At 37.2% G+C, this 21,236-nt stretch overlaps 1 long non-coding RNA gene across 1 annotated transcript in view; it reads right to left on the minus strand.

Annotated features, from left to right (window-relative positions):
• Positions 1 to 21,236, minus strand: part of LOC125965689 (uncharacterized) — a 388,818-nt gene that overhangs the window by 16,941 nt on the left and 350,641 nt on the right. Inside the window, exon 4 of the long non-coding RNA XR_007479921.1 lies at positions 802 to 841. This is a non-coding gene — a long non-coding RNA (uncharacterized LOC125965689). The remainder of the gene's footprint in view (positions 1 to 801; positions 842 to 21,236) is intronic.

Below are 21,236 nucleotides of genomic sequence, written 5' to 3' on the forward strand. Positions count from 1 at the left end.
TTCAGAAGTGTCTGACATCCCTTTTAATTAAGCAGCAAGCAATAAGAAGTGACAGGCAATGTGTTTCCAGAGTGTTAATGTAGATCTTTAGTGAATTCACCCCCTCAAGAAGAGCTCTAATTCTGAAGAAAGCATTTAGTTCTGTCTCATATAGAATCTTAATATTGAATAAAACTGCAAAGATATATTTATTCATTTAGGTTAAATCTCTCTCATTTCCAGCTTAAATAAGCAATATCTTTTTATACTACAGAAGAGTTTTACACTTTCATAAAAGTTAAGGAGGATGTCATGTATTTCCACTACAATTACTTAGAAGTGACACCCACTGATTTCGTTAAGGCTAGAGAACATTTATCCCTAAATAGTAACACCAACAATGAAAAGTGAGAATGCATTTCTAAGGTTAGATTAGTCCCTTTAAGAGTTTGCTCCTGGTTTGGTAAAACATACCAGGCTACACACGAAAAGAAAGCCCAAGCCCCGTAGACTTTCTCTACTTGTGTAATTTGTTCTAGAACTGCCCCTGTTACAGTTTATTCTCTCTCTTAAGCAAGCTATTAGCAGTTCTTACTCGTCCTTAGATTCCTTCTCAGTGTCCACTGCCCCCAGTCTAACACTTCAATTGGCTTCCCTTTGGTCTCTTGTTTTTGTTTTCTGCACACACATCAATGTCTCTGCCCATTTGCATACTGAGGTAGAGGCTTAGAAGATGCAGAGTGGAAAGAAAGCTTTCGAACTCCATTGAGAAGGGAGACAGCAAAACATGCAGTCCAGAAACATGAAAAGAACATTACATACCTTCTGTATCCACAGTTTCTGCATCTGTAGATTCAACCAACTGTGGATCGAAAATATATTTTTTTTAATTCCAGAAAGTGCCAAAAAGTAAAACTTGAATTTGTCACATACCGGCAGCTGATTGCATAGCATTTACGTTGTATTTACAACCATTTATATAGCGTTTACTTTGTATTAGGTATTATAAGTAATCTATAGCTGATTTAAGATATACGAGAGGATGTGTGTAGGTTATACGCAAATACTACACCATTTGATATAAGGAAATATCGGAAACATCCTCGGATTTTGGTATCTGTGGGGTCCTGGAATCAATCCCCTGAGGATACGGAGGGATGACTGTAGTGGTTTCAGTGTCTTCTCATATTATGTTCTCACGACGACTGACTGACCATATGTAATTCAGTTCCAACGTTTTATTGTGTTATTATAACATCCTCTCTTAGTGGTACAATTTTGAGGGAATTCCTTGTCACCAGAAAATATGGACTAAGAAAGAGTGCTGCGCTACTTTAAATATGGGTCTACGGAGTGGCCCATCTGGATGCTGAGAAACATTCCAACATGGCCAAGCTAGAATACTCACCGCCTCTGCAGCTACCCATTAACCTAAGCCTGTTTTGCTTATTCTTGAAGCTTCAAAGAACTGTGGTTCGTTAAGAATTATCCACATTGGGTAATTTTCTTTGAGTAGTGGTTCAACAAGAGATTTGAATTATGCCTTAATTTAAATGGACACCATTAGTTTAACCTTTTGTTGAAAGAAACTGTCATGCATAGAACACTGTCCATAGGTGGAGAAAATTGTCAAATTGTTGGTGTTCTTGACTACTATCCATCCTAGGGCCTAATAGGAAACCCATGACACAAGAGGGGCAAGGATTTTTGAGTGGAAGCCTCCACCTCAGCCTATCACTATGGACATTTGCTCTGGGGTGGTTTGGCTTCCATGCAGCTTCAGCTGTTCATTTCACAGCGCTCCATGATATCTGCAGCTTTCCTGAACATACAGAAGAGGGAGGAACGAAAGAACTTGCTCTGCTTTCTGTCCTTAAGGGAATCGCTCTTCTCATAATGAGGGTCCCAGGTATATGCCTGCTCAAAGCCACAGACCCAGGCATTCTAGGCACATATGGAGAAGAACACAAGGGTTTATTCATCCATCAGTCTCTGCTGCAGACCTCATTCTTAAAATACAAGGTGCCTCCCATTTAGTCATTTCAGTTCTTCATGTCATATATTCCAAAAGTGGAAAACCACCAACCACATCTAGGAATCTTTTTCTTCTACTATCAACTGCAGAATTCACCCTCTAAACCATTGTTATTGATGGCAGTTGGGTTGCATGTGGCAAAGCAAAGGATAGTTATTTAACATTTTATTTTTCCTTTCAAGAAGGGGAGCCTTACAAGGAGACACCATATTATACCCACTAGACAGTCAATAACAAGTGTTGGCTGGGATGTGAGGAGACTGAAACCCTCTTAACATTGCTGGTGGGAATACAAATTGATAAAGTCACTTTGGAAAAAAAATTAGCAATTACTCAAAATTTAACTTAAATTTACCATGTGACCCAGCAATTCCACTTGGGTATAAACCCAAGAGAAATGAAAACACGTGTCCACACAAAAACTTGTATACAAATGTTCACAGTAGCATTTCTTACAATAGCTAAAAAGTGGAAACAATCCAAATGTCCATCAGCTGAAGAAGGGACAAATAAAATGTAGTATACCCTTGCAATGGAATATTATTTGGCAATAAAAAGGAATGAAGTACAGATACACACCACTACATAGGGAAAACTTGAAAACATTACAGTAAATGAGAGAAACCAGGCACAAAAGACCACATATTATGTGATTCAATTGAATGAAATGCCCAAATTAGAAGACGGAATTTATAGAGACAGAAAGTAAATTACGGATTATATAAGGCAGGGGCAGGGGGAAAGATAAAGAGTGACAGCTAATGGTCATGGGGATATTATTGTGGAGACAAAAATGTTTCTTGACTATAATTCTAAGTGTCCCTGCTGTCATGTTGGATCAGCCTTGGATGGGGAGGAAAGGCTGGGTTTTGTCCCATCTCTGCTTTGGGCATGTGACACATTGTGATATTTGAGGATCTATGCTTCTGGTGGAGGATGGAGAATTCCATAACTTGGGTCAAGTAACCTTTAACCTGCTTATCCTAAACTTTACTTTTTGAAAAGATCATTTTACAATTGGAGTATAGATTGAAGAGAATGAAGAATGGCAGCAAGAAATCTTGTTGGAAATCTATGGCGATATGCTAGGTGAGAAATTAAAGCCTCAACCAAGGTGTTCATGTTGATGAGAGACACTTTGTAGACAGAATCCATAAAACTTGATGATAAACGAAAACAAGAAAGGTTAAGAAAGAGAAAAACCAAATCTTACTTGTGTTCTGAAATACAGAAGCATTGTATAGGCAGACATTTCTCTCGTGAACCACAATACTACATTACATCTTCTTAAGTATGATCATTCAACTTACCAGGATATACATAACTCAACAAAAAGTGTATGTGTGTATAGATGTGTAAACATCTCTACACAAACATAAATATATATACTTTTAAATATATTTTAACATAGAATTAAGTTTGTATAATAAAATAGATCCTATTATATGTTAGATAATATACCAAATTATATATTATAATATATCATAACTACATACTAACAAATTTAACTATATAAAAATACATTAAATGTATTGTTATAGCTGGGTGTCAGATCATTCACTGTCATTAATCCCTTCCCCAGGCTGTAAGAGGTTCTGACTCAACTCACAGTCTTTCACACCCGGAAAGTCAGCTCTACTTAAGACTTGCAGCTGTAAAGTCGTTTGGTATTTGATCTTCCTGAAGGTGTGTCAGACTACAAAGAAGTGATCTTCTGACTCAGTTGGCTTTGCACTCAATGGGGAGGATGTGTCTGGTATGTTTTTGTTTATTTAGGTAAGGCCGCATAATCCAATAAAGACCCGGTGCAAAGTACAGCAGATGTATTGTTCAAACTTCCTGCCTTCGAGGACAAATACCTCAGTCTCTCAGTTATCAAAGGTAAGAAAATATGGGTGAGAGGAAATTCTCTTGAATTTGCTCTTGTTGGAGACTAGTTTTCCAGAGTGATCAGGTTGTTTAAATCAGATCCCAATTGTTTTAAGAGGAGTGTTTCTACTTGCCATTCACAACTGGAAAGGGAAGGGACACTGATAGTTAATGTGTTTCTATGTGTTAAATAATATAGACATAACATCATCTGTTCTTGTATATCCTTGCTAATAAATCATTTTACACCAAATTTACAGATATAAAAGCCAAGCCCCTGAATAAGCAGCTTACCTAAGTCCAGAAAGCCAGGAAGTAGAAAATTGGAATGGAAATTCAGATCTGTTAGCCTTAAAGGTCACTTTTTTTCTCACTACACTAGTCAGCCAGGAGATGATAAGCTACACTGACAAAGACAGACAGAGAAAGAGATTTCTAAACATTAGAAATTATCTAGTGTCTTTTAAAGTTATATCTTTAATTATCTAAAAGGTTTATATTTAGATAGTTTTGGTTTAATTCTTCAGAGCTACAAAAGAGTAGTACCATAGGATACCCAACTCATCTGAAGCATCTTCTCTATTTTTAAAGATGTGATTTTCTTTAATCACAAGCGAGAGACTGCCCTTGTCGTTGTTTATAACTTTATACTCTCTAAATGCCTCACTTTACAAATGAGAGAAGCAGGCAAGACGGACCGTTGGTCTTAAACCCAGGGAAACAGCTTAAATAGTATTGCTTAGTATGTCAGTATACCCGTGGGCCAAAAAACATACCTGGAGGCAGGACAAGCTGTGTAGATCAATCAGGCATTTGATAAATAAGTAGTTAGGTCTTTTATGTAATAGGCACTGGCCTTAATATGTAAGTTATATACCATATTAACAACTATTATCAAATATTATATACAATATTTATCAACTCAAAGGGCAGCTGTGATATATACACACATATGCACACGCACATACACAAACATGCAATAAAATTTAGTATGCAGCAACTGCACACTTACAGCACTTGATGTGCATCACTCATGGCAGAGTAGGGATCATTTCAGGCCGTATGATGAGGCAAGACATCTGAGACATTTGTCCTTGTAACTGGGCCTTGAAGAAGTCTCCTTTAGTAGAGAGAAGACTCAGGTTTTCACAGGTACTCCTTACCTAATGAAACTGACAGAGCGGTCATCTCCCTTTACAAGGTACTTGCCCTATGCCTTGCTTGAGAAATCATTTTGACTTTGCATTGAGAGCTAAGATTCTAGGTCGCACAGCTTGCTGGCTATTTGGCCACACATTTAAGTGGCTTTGCTATGTGCTATATCCACAAGGACAGGGAACCACACCAACATTCAATGTGGCTGAGTACAAGGCATGCTGATGATACAGACTAGAACGGCTCAGAAATGTGAGTTACTAGAACCCTGCCTGAAAGGATAGGAACCGATTATCCTTCAGTATCAATGGAGAGCCTGGAGTGGAGTCAACCCTATACTAAATGAGTCAGTTCAGTTTCCCAAAACTCACGTACAAAATGTCAGAGAAGTTGCAGGAGGACAGGGAAAAGTAGTGTCAAGTTTGCTGACAAAGGAAAGTTGTCCCTTGCATGGTGACCAAGAGAATGTCAGTGACATTGTATAGGTTTCCACCTCACTCACACACAGAAAATGCTCCATCAATTCCAGTTGACTTTGAAGGAAGTTACACTGTCCACTATAATGGAGAATTTTGCAGCCCTAGGAATAGATAATTAAGAGAGCCATGCAATATTTTAATCATATACAGACTCAGGTAAAGGGTAATCATCTCTCATTTCCCTGCATCTTTGGTGAGATAAAAGCTTAAGGGAAATCACAGATAGCTTTTCAAAAAAAAAAAAAAAAATTGAAGAAACTTTCCTTTGTGAAACACAAACACTGTTTAAAGCAACTCTCATTTCAACACTATTAGTAGAGCCATGGCACTAATAAATAATATCTCAATCAAGAAAACTCTCACCAGATTGTCTGGATCACTTTGCTGTTGCTTCTCTTTTTCTTTTTTCTTTTATTTTCTTTACCCTGGAGAAGAATCAATGGCGGATGGCAAGTGAGGGAAATAAGGAAGGATTCTACAGAAAATGCTCTAGTGCTAGAAAAAAATTAATCTGGTGCTTCTTTAACTAAGATCAACACTCTGCACAGTTTGTGAGGTGTGTAGTCCCAGGATATCTCACTCTTTTTCTTGCTGGAGAAGTCCATTTTCCGTGAGGTTAAGAGCAGAAGCCAGACTGCCTTGGTTTGAATCCTGGCCTCACTGCTTACTAGCTGTGCCCTGCTACAGGTTTATTCATCTCTCTGGGTCCCAGGAAAATGAGGATAAGAATAGTACCTACCAAATAGGATCGTTATGAAGATTAAATGAGTTGATATTTGTAAGACATTTAGAAAAGTGTCACACATATAGTAAGCACTAAGGGAACACTGTGTTAAATAAAATTAATAAGGTTTACTTATTTGGCTATTTTCCAACTGTTGGATTTGGGCAAATACTCCTAGAGTTTGCCTTTCTTTATCCTATTTTCCCCTATCCAACTGTCAATTTATATGTCATTCCAGTGAAATTATGCTACAGAATCTCCCATTCTCCGTCCATTTCTATGAGAACGTTTTAATGATGCTCCCTGTTATGATTTCATGTAGCCCTCATTTTACCACTCCAGTTCTTGCTATAGAATTAGAGGAATAAAAGAGCCCTGGAAAGGTCATTAATTTTTTTTCCCCTTACCTCTGCCACCCACGTTCAAGCCAGACCACACACATAAATCAACCCAGGATTTTTCTTCATCACACTGTGGTTTCTATTCACATTTACTCTACCCTAAGGAAACGATTTTGCTACAGGTGGGCAAATTCAGCACTAATGGCATTACCCTATGTTTTCAGGGAAATTTTGAGGGCAAAATAGCCCCATTAGCATTGCCAGTTTCCCAGGATTCTTGTCATTGATTAAGTTTAATTATTTCCTGTGCCATTATTGAAAACTCAGGAATCAACTACTTACAATTCATGTTCAGATTGAATTGTCTCACAGTAAATTTCTTAAACTATTTCTATAATGGATTTGTCTTTTTTTAAGACAACTACTCTAAGGTGAAAACCTGCTATTTCATTGTTACTAGCTCATAAGCTCTAATTAAACCCTGTGACTTCATGAGAAAAATATAGCTAGTCAATTCAATTAAAAAAAAATAAAGACAGTCATATCAGATTGCAGTGCGTAAGCTTGTCGTTTGGAATTTTCACTATCAGTTGGTGGACATAATAACTATGTAGAGAGACAAAAACTCTGGTTTAAAAAACTTTCCTGAAAGTTCAAAATACTGGCTTGTGACTGGTTATATGCTTTTTAAGCATGATATTTTCATCAACTGATGCATACAGGATTAAGAAGAGGGAGGTGGTGTGTTTTATTTAAGACAAGATCCCGAACTTTTCTTGAGAAACCCTTCTGCTATATCTGGCATCAGCTGTACTTCAGAATTTGTGTAAATATGGCAATGTAACCTTATGGGATTCTCCAAAATTCTTCCTCAATTTGCCACTCTATCCATATAGAATAGAGGCCTTCCTGGTTGGTGGAAGATGCAGTTCAATGCAAATGATGGTACGATTGATGTTACTCCAAAAAACTTCTCTTACTGAAGTCTGAAGTCACATCTTTTGAGAATTCATTTATCTGAGTGAAGGCTCTTCACCCATCAATGCTTTAAAATATGTAGCGTTCAACTCATAAGTCTTGGGTGTGAGTCAAGTTTCTCACCTGTTTTAGTCCTATTGAGGAGAGGCTAGAGCAAAGTTACAGTAGTAGTCATTCATGTTTTCTCTGATTTTTAAAAATAGTGTAAAGAGATCCATTCATTTAACAAGTCAGTCTTTGGCACCCCACTATATTGCAGGGTCCCAGGCACTGCAGGTGTAAAGAAGACAGGAAAAAAACAGTTGAGGCCCGCTAGAGGGAAGACAATATAATAATTGAATATTGTGCACACAGCTTGTAGGGGGAATATCTGGCAGTCACTGTGACCAAAGTATAAACATGGTATTTGAGAAGAGAAAGGAAGGATGTGTATAACTCTGGCTGGAGAAATCAGAAAAGGCTGCCTTTGAATAGGAATTATTTAAACCAAGTCTTGGAAAGCACATAGGTGTACCTAAAGCATCAAGATGAGGAAGGGCTTTGCAGGCCTAGGAAGCAGCATTCCAAGTGCGCAGAAGTGATGAAGACTAAAGGACAGCCAAGGAACCAGGGATAGATCATCATCCCAGGCAGAAGAATCACATGATGAATTGACGGGAGATTCCATGGAGAAAGCTGTCCTGGATCTGATCATGACAGGCTAAGATTCTGGGCCTTATCCTATAGACCACTGGTTCTCATAAGAATTCCCATGTGCCCCATCCTTGCACAGGCAGAACCCTATTGATGCATAACTCCAGGGGAGCTAATTGCAACTTCATCCCATTTTCTCCTTCTTCATCAAAACGTGTGTAAGTCCCAGGGAGTGAAGATAAAGAGATAACCTAGAATTCTTTCTTATTCATTAAAAAAAAAAAATCTCAAAATTCAGTTCTTTAATTCCAGGGAGACCTAGCTATCTAGCTATCTAGAATAAACAAACATAGAACAGCTCTCCTCGTATCAACATGCCATGATAACTCAGTTAAGAACTACTCTTACAATCAAGGGATTGCACAAAGAAAGTGACATGTTCTATTTGCATTCCGGTGAGATTGCTCTATTTATGAGGGGGATGGATTGAAGAAGGCAAAGCATGGAGGGAGGTAGAGTGTATTAGAGATTATGACAACAGTTTAGAGAAGGAACTGAAGTTATGCCCATTTGAAGAGAGAGAAGAGGAAGATGCACGGGGAGTGGATGGGGAAAGACTTGCTCATCAAGGAGCATGGATGACGAGGGAGAAGAAGGGAATGAGTCTGCTTAGATGTCAAGACAGGCAGCAGCAGCGGAATATCAGAAATGGAATGAAACGTAATGCATTCATTTTAGAAACGTTGAAACTGGGGAAGACATAAATTTACATCTCCCACCTTTGGCTCTTTGAAGATTAATGAAAGAAGGCAGGATACAGTTTGAGGTCAAATAATACAATCAGAAATACTGGATTTATATAGCTCAGGGTTAGCAAACTTTTTCTGCAAAAGGCAAGAGAGTAAATATGTTAGCCTCTGAAAGCCTTATAGTCTCTGTCACAGCTATTCAAATCTGCTATCATAGTGTGAAAGCAGCCATAGACACTATGTAACAAATGGGCCTGGCGGTGTTCCAATAAAATTTTATTTATAAAGCAGGCAATGGGCCATCCATAGTTGATCAACCCCTGATACCGAGGCAGCCTTGATACAGAAAGGATACTATACAAAATACTTTCTCTGGGATTTTACTATCATTAAATCAGATCATTTTTCAATTGTCTAAATACCAAAGGCATGTTGGAAGCTTCCTCCAATTGTTATATTTCTTTCAATGCAAATTTCTATCATACATATATATTTTGTCATAATTAAAGACTATGGCAGGCTTCAAATACAAAGCAGCTACCAATTTACATTAAACATGTATTAAGGAACATCAAAGAGGAATAATTGTTTTCCATTGAGAAGTGTGTGTGTATATATATGTGTCCCTATGTGTGTGTAAATGTATAAAACAACATCCTCTTAGAAAATATAAGACACAACTACAAATTCTGGTGGAAAATCTTGATGGGCTAGCTGGCCCGTCTAATAATTAGTGACCAAGAACATTAATAAGGTTTTAATGTCTTATAAAAGTGACTTCTAATAAAAAGAAGTATTGCTAACAAAATCTCCAGAGATGGTAGACAAACTGATATCTCTCTGTAGTGACTGACATTTACTTTTGAAAGCCAACAAAGCTTTCCTTGTGTACCAGGTAGGAAAATCCTGATTTAGTCATTAGAACAGTGCATTAAGCAACACTTCTTCTTAATAAGAAGCCCAAAATAAGTTGCCTAATGGAATATCATGTTGAAACTCTATTCCCACTAGTTATACCTTAATGGGTTCCTGTCAAAAGATGGAATAAAAATAATGAGTAGATACCAATATTTCTTTTCTCATTCTCATATAGCTTTTCAAATATATAACCAAAAAAAACAGTGCCATATAAAGAAAAGGAATGTAGACTTGTATGGAGATGTCATCTGAGACCATATTTCCAACTTTCATAAGACCTACTAACATTACTAGAGTGAAGAAACATGCTCAGTAGACCTATAGTTTTCAGTTGTTCTTTTGATCTGTTGTTGGTATGTCTCCATGGCAATGGTACTTGTTTTGTTCACAAATATTCTTGCCACAGGTTTATCTGATTTTAAGTATCTGCAATTAAAAAGTTTCTCTTGACCATCTCTCATTTCTCCTTGGTACAAAACTTTCATTTTGTTTTCTTTAGCATTAGGAATGTGCTAATTCCGGAATCTGGTGATTTGCTGGCTTCTTCCGAGAGATCCTTTTTTTTTAAAAAAAAAAAAAATCTTTATTGGAGTATAATTGCTTTACAAAGGTGTGTTAGTTTCTGCTGTATAACAAAGTGAATCAGCTATACATATACATAAATTTTAGGGAGGCCCTTTTAACCTATGTTTATTTTCTTTGTCCCCACCCCCATCCCCCCGCCCGGGTCTCTTTTACAATCCTCTTACTTGCCAAATTCTTGCAAATTTGCAAATGTTTCATGTTGTACCAGTTTGAAAACAGAAACCTCTCCCAGTTATTTGAACAACCAGAAGTTAATACCAAAAAAAAAAAAAACCAGTTAATTAGATATGAAGTTGTTAACTAGGTAACTGAAAAGGTTAAAAGAGAACTCTAGAAATCAGCAAATGTTTTCTACTTATATAAAGGGCCAGATAGGAGATAGTTCGGACTCAGCAGGTTGTCATGATTATTTGAGACTATGGTTGAAGCAAGAAAGCAGGAGCTTCAGATGTAAGGGCTGAGCCTGGGTGTGTCCCAATAAACCTTTATTTACAAAAACAGGCAGCGGGCAGGATTCAGCCCACAAGCTGTAGTTTGCCAACTCCTGTCCTAATCATGGAGGTGGCAACTGCAGGAAGCAGGCTCCATTAGGACTGAGAAAACAAAAAGACAAGATTGGGTTGTTACAATTTGGAAGCTTAGAAGAGGGGCCTCATGGGCCTGAGACTGAGTCACCTGAGAAGGGGCTCCAGCCGGCTGCTAGGGGTGTGATCAAGCTGGTTCTGCAAATACCAGAAAAACAGCAGGCTAGGTTCAACTGGACAGAACTGCCACTTCCCAGATGAAGACGCATTGCTGGGGTGATGCTCAGGGCAAGTGGTCAGCAAGCCCATGGGAAGTTCATGGGGCAACAAATAGGAACTCACAGGTTTTTTGTTTTTGCTTCTGTAGCCTTGCATTCCCATCAACCCTTTCTGTGCTCTTTATTGGCTGATCTGGCAAAGCAGAAACTCAGTTTGCAGACTCCCAGCATAGACTTCACCATGGGTAGAAGAGCAGGTTTGGAGCTGAGACACAATAGCTTAATTGGCGCACATGTCAAAACCCAAGATTCTCTTTTAGCTGATGTTTTAGGATTGAATTATGACTGGGAAATCTCTTACAGTATCATCTGTATAGAGGTATATTCCAGGTTGGAATTATGTCCAGACCATCCCGCTCACCACCAATCAAACGAATTTTGATAATATAAAAAATGATCGGTGGTTTAGAATCCATAAAATTTTGATAATATGGAATGATTGGTGGATTAGAATCTATAAAATACATATGTATGTATGTTTGTGTGTAACTGTGTGTGGGCATGGGTAAACATATATATCAGTGTAAGGTCCCAACTCTTCATTCTTGGAAAGGACTATAGTTTAATCTGAAATATACCTCTATTTCTTTTTTGGTGTTAAAACGTAATTTCTTTTATTGAGCACTGGTAAAAGCACACAATACTAGTAGTTTCTGTTATTTAAATTTCTGTTTGGAAAACAAAATGTTGGCAACTTATGTCAATTCTCAATTTGTATTTTTTTTTAAAATTTCACTGTTTGACGAAATACAAAAGCCCTGGAGTTGTTTATGAGACTATTTAGTTCTGATTGATTGATTGGTTGACTGACTGACTGAATGATCTATTGATTGACAAGTGATGAAGCATGATGGTGAGAATCAGGCAGGGCTATTCTGAGAAACATCCTTTGAAGATATTTTAAAAATTAGACAGTTTGTCACTCAAGAGAAAGATCTCTAGAATGATGCATTGAATCTTAGTGCTCTGAACTGTCAAAATGGCTTTATGTGTGGATGACCTAAGTGTTTGTATATCCTTAGACAATAAATAATATACGACATATGAATTACATTGACTTCAGTATGTAAATATTTACTAGTCTTGCATAAGAACAGAGCTTCCTCTCAGCTCTACCACTTGTACTATATTTTATAGTTTTAATTTTTTCTCCCTAGTTTTGTTATTTCAACATCTTGCATACTAGTTGGGCTTTATCCCTCTCTTGAATAATGTTTTCTTGATACAGCATACCTGTACAACATAATTGACACTCTGTCACTTTGGCAGAGGAAATGCCAAAGTTGGACTAAAACAAAGCTTCAAGCCATCTATTATATTATGTGCCTAGTGATGGCTTCCAGGTACCTATTTATATCTCCCTTTAAATATTTCATAGCTCCTCTATTACTGATAAGAGTTAATCCACAAGTTCCCCGGGGGGGTTTTCATAAGTGTACACAGGATATCATTTCTGGTGTTGGGAATCACCATACATTATTTTTATTGCAGAAGCTGGTAGATTCTCAAGAAAAGTTACCTGGTGAAGAAATAATCAAGAAGACTCATAATGAGTCATTCAGTGCAAATCTGCACAAGGTATTTTTTTTTAATTGTGGGAAGTCGTGGATGCAGGCTTAGTACATTGATTCTGGATTTCTGAAATAGAATGCTCCCAATGTGTCTGCCCTAAGGAGACTGAGGATATTAATGGCTTAATATTTGCAAGCCACTATATATATATATTCTCACAGCAAAAGACAACCTATTTCATTTGTAAAACATGACTTCAAGAAATAGAACTATATACAAAATAAGCCAAGTCAAAAAGGAAAAAGTTTTACTTTCTACTATAAGAAGCCATTTTGCATTATTAACTAGCTTCCAGACTGTTGATTTTTATTAACTCTCTGACTGCTTGGCCGCAGAAAACACAGTTTGATCCCAATGTCTTCTTTCAAGAAAAGCTGAGTGTGTCTTCCCTGGGTGAATGGTTTTAAAATCCCAGAAAATTGACACCTTTTTCCAAGTCTGTTCAGCACACATAAGTTCTCAAAATTACGAAGATTTTGGAAGCCATAATCTTCCCAGCTGGATGAAGTGGATAACGCTAAGAGGGCTCATAGATCATACCAGGTTGTCATTTATTACAGTGTTTTAACATACTACAGAATTTGTGTTGTCAAGAATACTGGGTGGGCTGATTTATTGGCTAGGATTGATTATGTTGCTAATAGTGCAAATGGCTTGAATTTTGGAAAGGGGAAATTTCTCATCACTGAGCATGAAGGAATAAATGCTGGGTTGCCAAGAGACAAAGGGGCCTTCACTTAGAAAAGACTCATTTACCTGCCACGTACAGACAACATTCAAGAGGTAGTTTTTGTTTTCCTTCAAACGCACACTTTAAACTCTTTTCTTGTCTCAGGGAGCAGTGGACATTTTATATATGTGCAATGTTTTTCTGCAATGGAGCAGCAAACTTTCGTCAGCTCTCCCTCTGGGACAATGGGGGCAGTGCTTTCAGAGTTTCTCTTTGGCTTCTCCTACAAGTACCAAAACCATGACCTTGCCTGCAAAGGCTTTTGCAGCTGAATGTCTAGAGCTCTGACATCTGCATTGACTTTCAGTGATTTGCTATAGGTTAACACCTGGAAACCATCACCTGCAGATGTCCAGCTGCCACGTGCTGTACTCTGCACAGCAGTGCGGGTGCTGATGGAAAGCCATTGACCTACCAGGCGAAACAAACAAGACAGACACCAGATTGCCTCATGCAAAAATGACCCTGCCGGTCCAGATCTGATCACCATGACTATTCAAAAATTCAGATGAGAGTATAGGAATAAGAGAAGCAAAAAAAAATCCATGAATAATAACCCAATTTTGCTTTTTCTTCCTAAGTGGTATATGTAAGCAGAGGTGGTCCCTCAGAACCACAATGACAAGTCTCCCTGCCTCTCTTTTGATCTGAATTCTATCAACTCAGAAATAGGGTTTTGGAAACCAGGACCTCAGTCTTTACCATCCTCAATCGACAGCCAGTACTCTGATGCTGGATCCTTTACTCCTGTTAGCTATTCCCAAGTTACAATCAGAGCATCTAAATATAAATAAAGTGACAGTGACAATGCCTGGGAAGAAAGAGATCGGTACCCTAATTTGAAGAAGCCTTGATTTTTATCAAGTTTGAGGCAGGCTTCATGTAGTTTACACTAAAATATTTTACAGCATTGAGTCACCTATGATTTATTGAGTCACCTAGGGATTTATTTATTGAAATAAAATGAAGCCCTCATTGTCTAAAAAATTGGAGTACTAATTAATTGAAAATTGATGTGTCACCTGACAAATGTCTCTTTATCAGAGGAAGAATAACGCTCATCCCTATGGCAAGATACAGAGCTTGAGACATTTCTCTAATTGAGAACCTCTCTCTACAAATGAATGGGATTTTGCAGGTCTGCTCTTGCACACAATCATTCTTCTACACAATGATATATATTCTGGGCAAATTTGCAATGCTCTGTTTAAAAGGTTTTTCTTTTTCTTCTTCTGTACACAATTGAGATAATCAACAGACAACTCTCTTTGAAGTAGAAGAGAGTGACTCCATGAAGTCCAGGGGCATTGTGAAAGAATGTAAAGCAAAAGGTGAAAAACTTGACTAACAGCCATTTGGGAATGAAGATGTATGTTAGTGGGGATACCATTAACTGATCAAAAAGTGATGTGTGCGCACATACACTTTATACAAGCTCTTACACTAGAAGGTTAAATTTGTCTTTCCATGTGCTTTATCAAATGGGTGTGGCCAACATCTTACTGCCATCTTCTGTGCCTATGTCACATCAAAGCAGATTTGTTCAATGCAGCTCTGTAATCCATTACCTGAATTTCCTGTCTCATATGTAGCTCCATTTGCTCACTGGCTGATGTTTATTCCCTCCTAAGAGCAGCATTCTATCTGAAGAAGGAGCAGCCTGGCTTGTTCAGGTTCAGATGTGGACAATTATTTCCATTGGTGAAACCAGACAAAGAAGTGTTTCTACCTCAAGGCGAGAGAAGCTTGTCTGCAGACTTGCATCTGAGATCTGGTTCTAGATATTTTTAGTGCTTTATGGAGCTTAAAATCTGGGTCTACTTGACTCAATGTTCACAACTAGCAACAGACCATTTATTTTTGAGTAACATAGATGGCATGTTAGATGGTCTAATAATAATCAATTACTAAGGCTCTACCACCTACCATTTACTGTGTTAGGCACTGCAGATATAGTGACAAACAGAAAGACGAGCACCTGCCCTCGTGACGTATTCTAGGTGATCAGACAGGCACGCATTTGTTCTCAAGTCTCCTCATTTAGCCATATTTCTGATCACTCAAGTTCTTTGCAACCTTAGCCAGACGTGTCTATACTGCCCTATATTCAACCTGGGGGTGGGAGCTGCATGAAGGAACCAGAGAGAGAGATGAATAGGCCTAAAGCTATTTAAGATATTCACCCCTATTTTCACATCCACTCCTATTCAATGACACCATTCTCCTATAAATCCTAACCGAACTAAAATCAACAGTATCACATCCTTTCTACTGCCCAGGTGTCAGTGTTAGCAAAGCAGAAGTATGCCAAGGCATCTCAGCCTCCATCAGAGCAGCCCTGTGTGACCCATGCTCTGATTGGGGAGTACCATAGGGAGAGCACGAACGGTACTTTTCATCCCATAACTCAGTGTGCTGAGATACACTTGATTACCCTAGCAATGTTTACCTTTGAACAGGGTTAGGTTGATTGAGGACGCAGGTTTCTTTCTTCTATCCTTTGATCAGCTGGAAAAAGTGGATGTTGATCAAGATAATAAGCTAGGTAAATTCTGTAATAACTCAGAGTCCAAAAGTCAGTGTGTAAACATGATTATACATCCAATACTTTGACTCAGAGAAAAAAAAGAGAATGTGTTAATTTGTTTCTACGCCTTTACACATTGGATCTTTGGGGGTCCTGTTTTGTAAGTGTAATGAATCAAAAATTTTTCGGTGCTCCACTGCAGTGAAGCCCTCATCTGGTGAGCATTATCTTGAGACCCAGATCTTTTCAGTGAGAATTTCAATAGGTGAACTAGAAAATGATCAGTGAGCAATGAGGACTATTATAATGGAAACATCATTTCAAACGAAGGCTTCAACATCTGTTTTGCTTTCTAATTACAAATGCAACACTCCCTCCTGACACCCAGGCTCACCATCACCACCATAAATCACAAGCATAAAAAGTTAAAAAATGAAGTGATTTACGTGGTTTTAGGTGCTTCGTATTCAGAACCACATGCATGCTTCAGTTATGTTGCTATCATGTACCAGATGCAATCAGGTGGGATGGAGGGAGGGACAATAGACCTCTACACTAATCATGCAAAATTCATTTTTCCAAAGGTTTTCACTTAAGTCTCATGTAAACAAAAGTGGCCCTGGGAGGAGGAAAAAAAACCACAAAGCTGAGAAAAAAAATCAACTTTGGAAAATTCTTTCAGTCATTTATTAATAAATATTTATTAAAAACCTACTATGTGACAAGCCTGGTGCTGGCCTCTGGGACAAAGGAGTAAACAAAACAGATCCTCCTAGGGAACTCCCTGGCGGTCCAGTGGTTAGGACCTGGCACTTTCACTGCCGAGGCCATGGGTTCGATCCCTGGTTGGGGAACTAAGTTCCCATAAGCCACGTGGGACAGCCAAAAAAAAAAAAAAAAAAAAACAGATATTCCTAGAACTGACAGCCCAATTTTTGAAAGCCATATTAAAAAAAAGTGATTGCACATATAAATATATAATCACCACTGTGATGTTTCATAGAAGGAAAACTGCAGGGTTCTATGACAATGAAACCTGCAACAAAAATCCCAAGAAAACAGCAAAACCCTAAGGAGACAGCAAAAAGACCACGAGAAGCATTCTTCCACTGACTTTTAGAAACACCAGCAGAGCCATATTTCCAGGATTTTTCAATTTCTGAAAAATCAATAATCAGAAACAGAAAACAGCCCCAGTAATTTCAATAAAATATTGAAGATACAATTTATAGATTTAAAATCCCAAAATTTCAGACTTAAAGAATGAGAACACTCTGTAATACATGTCAGCTTTTATACCAAGAAGTAATATGTCTAATGTCTAATGTTGATTAGTATGAAACAGCCTAGTACACAGAAATAGAGCCATGAATTATCCTGAACTTGATGTCAAAAGAGGAGCACACGGACAGGACCCAGAGCAAACACATCCCTATTCTAGTACAGGGTTACACCAATTTCTTGGAGAGAAGAAAATTACCATTGAAACAACAATATATGAATACACATATACTACTGTATTTTGTATTATAACACTTTATATACATTTCTAAATGCATTCATATTACTTAGTTCCATTTCACATTGTATATATACCTCTTAAGTCTATAATACATTATTTTAGTAAAAGAAGGCTATGCTACTGTAACAAACAATTCCTGAGTCTTAATGATTTAAAACTCATTTATGCAACATGTTCATTTTGATTCAGTCAAAACTTGGTTTTATACTGTTCTCAAGTAAGAACTCATGATGATGGGGTTTCCACCAGATGAAGCATTTCTGATGGCCATGGTGGTGGAAAGAGCTGATGAAGAATTGTCCACTGGTTCTCATCTAGATGTTATGTTCTTTCAAATTTCATTGGCTAAACCAAGGCATATGGTCATTACTAGAACAATCCTCCCATTTGCCCCAAAGTACAGAGGGGCCAGATCTTTTTTTCTACCTCATGAAACACAGATACTGTATTTAACATACATATAACATATACCATCTGAGTGTATTTCATTCTCTAATCTATATCAATAATGTGTTGCTAAATGTTGCTTTCATTACTAGGTTCATCTGATATCTACAATTAAAATGCAGACATTTATATCAAGCAAATCTGATACACAGCCTCTATCTTCCACCTCTCTTTTATAAATGTTACCTAAGCAGGGGAACATAGCTTACTTCTATGTGAAAACACAAGCCTTTATGCCCACTAGGTAGAAATGGGAATATTAAAGACATCTCTGCAAGAGTAGAATGTTCCTAAAACCTTCATTCACGACAGCAGTTGAGTATGACATATCATGTTTAAAAGATGGAGTTAGCCATTGGGAAACTGCAGTTATTGAAATTTAAAAGAGCAGAACTGGATGAGAGGTTAAGCCATACTGATGTAGTCTAATTAATATGAACTCAATTTATTCTTTAGAAAAAGGTTTTTCCCCCTAAAAAGAGACAGCATGTTATGCAGGAATTAATCAACAGTTAGTCAGAAACCAATGTTTTCTCAGTGTGTTTTACAAGGAATGAAACATTTTAGCCTTCCTTGACAAGAAAATAAAATGTTCATTTCATAGAAGATGTCTTTCATGTATTTAAAAAAAGAGTTTTGTTTATAAATCTATATTTTAAAAACTGTATATATCTTGCTGGATAGCTCCTTTCTTCTCCTTATTCCAAATCATACATCCATAATCCTTGCCCTAGGAAATCACTAAAGTTTTCATTTCAATGGTAGAGTATAAATATTGAAACAACAGCTAAATGTACATGAGCACTTCAAAGACAGTCTGACAATTCATATTCTTTCAAATACTGTAGTGTCTTTTTCTGTGATTGCAAGATATAAACCTTCAACACATTTTATTTTCTCTACTCCTGGACCCTCCCCTATTTCTAGAGCTGTTTGTAAAAAAAATTAGTATCTTATATCATGAACAAGAAACAATACTGTGAAGAGTTCAGTGTTACCTAAGTATGGTTGAGAATCTTTTCATTATATTTCCTTTACCAGTTAAAAAAAGTTATCACTCTATCTGATTATATGAATCATCAAATCCTGTTTATACACAGTAATTTTTTATTGTGGTTGGTAAAATACACATATAAAAACTAGCATTTTACCCATTTAAAAGGGTAAATTCAATGGCATTGAATATTGTGAAACCACCACCACTATCTAGTCCCAGAATATCTTCATTATCCCAGAAGAAAACTCCATATCCATTAAATCCCCATCCTCCCCACTTGCAGCCCCTGGCAACGACTAATCTGCTTTCTGCTTCTGTCAACTTGTTCATTCCAGATATTTAATGTGAATTGAATCATACAGTATGTAGCCTCTTGTGTCTGGCTTCTTCCAGTTAGCATGATATCTTCAAAGTTCATCCACTTTATAGATATTTCAAAACCTCACTCCTTTTTATGGCTGAATAATAGTCCATTGTATGGATATACCACCATTTGTGTAGCCATTCATTCTGATGGGCATTTGGGTTGTTTCCACATTTTAGCTTTTGTGAATAGCGCTCCTATTAATATTTGTGTATAACTTCTTGTTTGAGCACAAGTATCTAACACTTTGGGGTATATACCTAGGAGTGGAGTTGTTGGATCATATGGTAATTCTATGTTTAACTGTTTTGAGGAAACGGCAAACTGTTTTTCACAGCAGCTGCACAATTTCACATTCCCACTAGCAATAACTGAGCATTCCAATTTCTTCACAACCTCACCTACACTTGTTGTTTTTCTTTCCTTTTTTTTTTGTTCTAGTCATCCCACGTGTAAAGTGGAATTTCATGTGGTTTTGATTTGCATTCTCTAATGACTAATGATGCTGAGCATCTTTTCATGTGCCTGGTGGCCAATTGTATATCTTCTTTAGAAGAGAAATGTCTAAGTCCTTTGCCCATTTTTTTTCCCTTGGGTTGTTTGTCTTTTTGTTGTTGAGTTGTCAGAGTTCTTTATATAGTCTGGATACTGGACACTTATCAGATATATGATTTGCAAATATTTTCTTTCAGTCTGTTGATTGCCTTTTCACCGTCTTGATAATGTTCATTGATACACAAAAATTTTAATTTTGAAGAAGTTCAGTTTATCTATTTTTTTCTATTTTTTGCTTGTGCTTTTGATATCATATTTAAGAAAACCATTGCCAAATACAAGGTCATAAAGATTTTTCCCTATGTGTTCCTCTATAAGTTTTATAGTTTTAGCTTTTATACTTAGGTCTTAGATCAATTTTGAGTTAATTTAAGGTAAGGTTCAACTTTATTCTTTTGCATATAGATATCCAGTTGTCCAAGCACCATTTTTTGAAGAGACTATTCCTTCCCCACTGAGTGGTGTCAGAAGCCTTATTAAAAATCAACTGGCCATGGATGTATAAGCTTATTTCTGGATTCTCAATGCTATTCCATTGATCTATAGATCTATCCTTATGACAGTACCACAATTTTTTGATTGCTAGAGCTTTGTAAATAGTAAGTTTTAAAATCAGGAGGTATGAGTTTTCCAACTTTTCTCAAGATTGTTTAGGCTCTTCAGGGTCCATAATTTTATATGAATTTTAGGATCAGCTTTCTCATTTCTGCAGGAAAGATTGTTGGGATGTTGATAGAGATTGCACCAAATCTGTAGATTACTTGGAGAATCTTCTAATCCATGAACATGAGATGTCTTTTCCCTATGAATTCATCTTTATGTTATATCAAAGATACTCATTTTCAAAATATTTTAATGATAGCTAGTATTACTCCTTCCTGGGACAATGCTAGATACTTTGAGTCTCTTCATTTAATTATCATGTGATACCTATTATGATTATATATGTTTAGTAAAAGATATAATAAATGTGTGGAACATAATAAAAATTTTACCTAGCGCATATAAATGAATTTAAAAGATGATCACTTTTATAGAGTTAAAGAATCGATGCTTCAGGGAGATCAGCTCGATGCTTTTGGATGACCTAGAGGGGTGGGAGAGGGAGGGTGGGAGGGAGGCTCAAGAGGGAGGGGATCCAGGGATATATGTATACATATAGTTGATTCACTTCGTTGTATAGCAGAAACTAATACAACATTGCAAAGCAATTATACTCCAATAAAGATATTTTTAAAAATTTATTGGAACATAAAAAAAGGAATCAATGCTTGT

The sequence above is a fragment of the Orcinus orca genome, chromosome 10 (assembly GCF_937001465.1).
Source record: "Orcinus orca chromosome 10, mOrcOrc1.1, whole genome shotgun sequence".
In the NCBI taxonomy this organism is placed as follows: domain Eukaryota; kingdom Metazoa; phylum Chordata; class Mammalia; order Artiodactyla; family Delphinidae; genus Orcinus; species Orcinus orca.